Here is a 4,566-nt window from a genome sequence, read left to right on the forward strand (position 1 = left end):
TGAAAAATATATTTTAGTAGAGTATTTATTTTTCAACAAAATTTTCAAAACCTAATTTCACAATTTCAAACCAACATGACAATACAAAACCCATCCATCCCTATCTCTCTCATCAAAAATTAATTTCAGAAAGAATTTTCCCCCTTTCACACTGCTGCTGTCTTTTGCTTCCTGTAGCTACCTGCTTCGCTCTCTCTCCCAACCAAAACCCATCCATCCCTCTCTCTCTCATCAATTCTTGTTTGTTTTATCAACAAAAATGCTGAAACTAACAAAACCCACTTCACAATTCATCTTCTTCTGGAACCTGACTCTCTCTCCCTCTCTCTCTCAAGCGCATAGTAATTGTTTCTCTGAGATGGGTGTGTTGGAGTTGTGGGTAATCCTCATTTTCCTTCTTGTGTTCTCTTCACGAGTTCAAGTTTCGAATTCCCAAAACATCACATGTAATTCGAACGATCTCAAGGCTTTGGAGGCTTTCTTGATTGGATTAGATTCAGGAACTATCAATGGTTGGGGAACCTCAAATTGCTGTAACTGGTCAGGAATCACCTGCAATTCGTCTTCTTCACTCGGCGTCTTCAACGATCCTATCCATTCCGGTAGGGTTGTGAAATTGGAACTCTCCGGGAACAGATTGACTGGCAAACTCAACGAAACTACTTTCACTGGTTTAGACCAACTCAGAACCCTAAACCTCTCTATCAATTTCCTTGGAGGCTCTATTCCTCCATCTCTGTTTCAATTGCCGAATCTACAAGTCATCGACCTCAGCAAAAACGATTTCTCTGGTTCAATTCCGATGAGTATCAACCTCCCTTTTCTCGAGATCTTCGACATTTCTGATAATTCATTCGAAAGCTCGGTTCCTGTGGGGATTTGTATCAATTCAACTCGAATTCGGATCATTGATTTTGCTGTGAATTACTTCTTTGGTAGAATTTCATCTGGGTTTGGGAATTGCAGCTCGTTAGAACAACTCTGTCTTGGTCAAAATTTTCTCTCCGGAGATATACCGGAGGATATTTTCCGGCTACCGAGATTGAACCAGTTGGGTCTTCAGGATAATTGGTTTTCGGGTGAGCTCAACAGTGGAATTGGTAATCTCTCTGATCTTGTTCGTTTGGATATTTCATTGAATTCATTTTCAGGGCCTATCCCAGATGTTTTTCATAGATTTGCAAAGTTACAAGAATTTTATGCTAAATCCAATAATTTTTCCGGTGGAATTCCCAATTCTCTAGCGAATTCTAGGACTATCACTTCACTTGTTTTGAGAAACAATTCTCTGAATGGTGTAATTCGTTTGAATTGTTCCGAAATGACCAGTCTGATTTCGCTCGATTTAGCCACTAATCAGTTCACCGGGCCAGTTCCCAATTATCTCCCACTCTGTCCGCACCTGAAAACAATTAATCTTGCGCGAAACAACTTCACTGGCCAAATCCCAGAAAGCTTTAGGAATTTTCATGGCCTGTCTTCATTTTCCGTATCAAATTCGAGCATTTCTAACCTCTCAGCTGCCCTTGATATCTTGCAGCATTGCCAGAACTTGACTACTTTGGTTCTTACCTTGAACTTTCATGATGAACAATTGCCTTCCTATCCTAGTCTAGGGTTTAAAAGTCTGTAGGCTCTCATTATTGCCAATTGCAGACTCACAGGTGTGTTTCCCCAGTGGTTGAGAGGTTTAACAAATTTGCAATTGTTGGATTTATCGGGGAATCAATTGGATGGAACAATTCCGCCATGGTTGGGTAATTTTGAGTTTCTATTTTACATTGACTTGTCGAACAACTCTTTTACCGGAGAGATACCAAAGAACTTGACTGGATTAAAGTGCCTCAACTCCAATGATGTCTCACAGGAAGACCCTTCTCTAGGATTCGCATTTCCACTTTTCCTCAAGCGAATCACGAGCGCTAACATGTTGCAGTATAATCAAATTTGGAGGCTTCCACCCACACTTGACCTCAGCAATAACTTTCTCACCGGACCCATCTGGCCCGAGTTTGGGAACCTAAAAAAATTGCATTATTTGAACCTAAAATGCAACAATTTATCTGGAAACATTCCTGAGGATTTGTCTAGTATGACGAGCATGGAGATTTTGGATTTGTCCCATAACGATCTGTCTGGAGCTATACCTCTTTCATTGGTAAATCTCAACTTTTTGTCCAAGTTCAATGTTGCTTACAATCAACTGTATGGAACAATCCCTACTGGAGGGCAGTTTGAAACCTTTCCAAACTCGAGCTTTGAAGGCAACCTAGGTCTATGTAGTGGTGAACTTTCATCCCCGTTTCCGATTAGCAATCAAGTTCCTCAAGTAGTCTCTCCTAGCAAGTCGATGTGGGGAGAGATTATTGTCAAAATGTCGTTTGGGATGGGATTTGGGACTGGATTTGGGACAACTGTTACTGTTATGTTCTTGTTTGTTCTAAACAAATTAACATTTTACAAAAAATAATCTTTTGAGTTAAATATTAGATAGATTTCACAAAGAGGTCCCATGACATATAAAAGAAGGAACTGTATTCTGGTGAACGAACCATTGACATGATGATTGAAATACTTGAACGATTCAAGATAATTGTGAGAAAATGTGGATTATTTCTGTTTATCCATGCGATAGGATCATATCTGTTGTAATATTTGCCATGCACAAGTGGTTTTGAATTTTGATGTCTTTTGGAAAGTGAGTTTATCTGTTGTAATATTTGCCATGCACAAGTGGTTTTGAATTTTGATGTCTTTTGGAAAGTGAGTTTGTAGTCAAAAGTCAATTTTTAACCCATTTTTGGGTAGGAGTGGGAGTCTTTGTATTGTTGCTGGTTTTAAGTGAAGACAGAAGTTAAAAATGTTATGGGAGTCATGTAACGATGAGATTTCATTAGAAAGAAGATATATATATATATATATATATGTATTAAGAAATTCTACTATGCATACGTTATGAAGAGTATATGATATGCACTTTTAGTTAAGTCATTTTTTTTTTTTTAGTTATGATCAATTTTCTTCTTTAGTTGTGATAATATTTTAGTTATCATTCATAAAATCTTTAGTCATACCTTATGTGGTATTTGGTAATGACTTCTTTTTTTTTTTTTTTTTTTTTTTTAATCATGACTCAGAAAGTATAAATTATATCATTTTTTCTTTAATTATAAGGTATATATGTCACACACTTTTTAAAAAAATGTGTATATAGTCTTTCCCTTCTTTTTTTTTTTTTTTAATTTAATAGAAAGAAGATGTTTTGACATCATCAAATGGGTGAAAAAATATGTTGATTTTAAGCCTGGTTTGACAATTTCATTTTTCAAATAATCACGGTAAATTGTCAAAGCATTCTCTTTTTTTTTTTTTTTCCCCCCGTAAAATGTTAAAAAAATATTTTAAGAAAATCAACTCTTTTTGAATTGTTCAATCAAGTGTGTGTCGGTGTTAATAAATTGATTAGTGGTTGTTTGGGAAAACATAAATAAATCTTCTTTTTTTTTTTTGTGTTGGGGGTAGGTTTGGAAAGATGGTTAAAAATTGTCCTTTTGGTTTTTTTAACTTTTTTATGTGAGAAGTGATGTGACCTAAAATAAGTTAAAAAATGACTTTTAACTTTTTTATGATGTTCCCAAATGATGTGTTTAGTTATATGTTTTTACTTCGGCTTTTGGATTTTTTCTTCACTTTGACCTGTCATTTTCAAAAAAAAATTCTAATTTACTCGTAAGCTAACTTCTACTCAAGATTAAACCAAAAATACCACGTTAACTGTCCCACGTTAATTGTCACATGCCATAAAAAATATATTATTCTTTAGATTTTTGTCAAAAGTGTAAGTTATATGTAATAAAATTTTGCTTTGATTTATTGTAAATTTTACTATAAAATTTTAATTTTTAATAAATGAGGAAGTTTTGGCCAAAGTAAACTTCTTCTATAATTTATAAATAGATTGTCACTAAACAAAACTCAAACTAGAATAAAATTTTCATTGTGAATCAGAGTAAATTTTTACTATTGACGTTAATTTTGACAAAAAAAAAATTGTAAATTTTTTTCTAAAAAAGAATTTTATAGCCAACAAGATGTGGTTTAATAGATCTTGACGAGAAAATTTTAAAAATATTAATTTTATTAAAAATCAATATATAGATTAAAAATTATATTATTTTAAATTTTAAAATATAAAATTAATTATTAAGAGTAAGATTTTTCATAAAAAAAAATAGAAATAAATTTATTTGTCCTGTATAAATGAGGCATTTATTTTTGGGCAAAGCACCAATAAATCCCAAAATTCAATTTGTTGAACCATTTAATCCTACCATTTATTTTGTAGACTGATAAGTTCCAGTTGAATGTTAATTACGTAGAAACTCATGTAAGTAACACGTGGCTTGTCTTTAGTAGAGGATAAATGTGAGTTTTTGCTGATGTTGTAAGTACCAAAATGTCCAAAAGCATACTATAGCATTTTTATGTTTTCCCTCCATCCCAAACAAAACGGTCGAGATATAATGGAAACTTCTGGGTTTCCATCCCGATGTTAGTGATTGGGAT

General features: G+C 33.8%; 1 pseudogene across 1 annotated transcript; it reads left to right on the top strand.

Moving 5' to 3' along the window:
- Positions 1 to 2,943, top strand: LOC145801856 (phytosulfokine receptor 1 pseudogene; annotated as a pseudogene). The gene is made up of 2 exons (XR_014343574.1): positions 1 to 2,671; positions 2,735 to 2,943. The product of XR_014343574.1 is annotated as a phytosulfokine receptor 1 pseudogene (transcript).
- The last annotated feature ends 1,623 nt before the right edge of the window (positions 2,944 to 4,566 follow it).

This window comes from Camellia sinensis, chromosome 11, assembly GCF_055761805.1.
Source record: "Camellia sinensis isolate YWXY chromosome 11, ASM5576180v1, whole genome shotgun sequence".
NCBI classification, from domain to species: domain Eukaryota; kingdom Viridiplantae; phylum Streptophyta; class Magnoliopsida; order Ericales; family Theaceae; genus Camellia; species Camellia sinensis.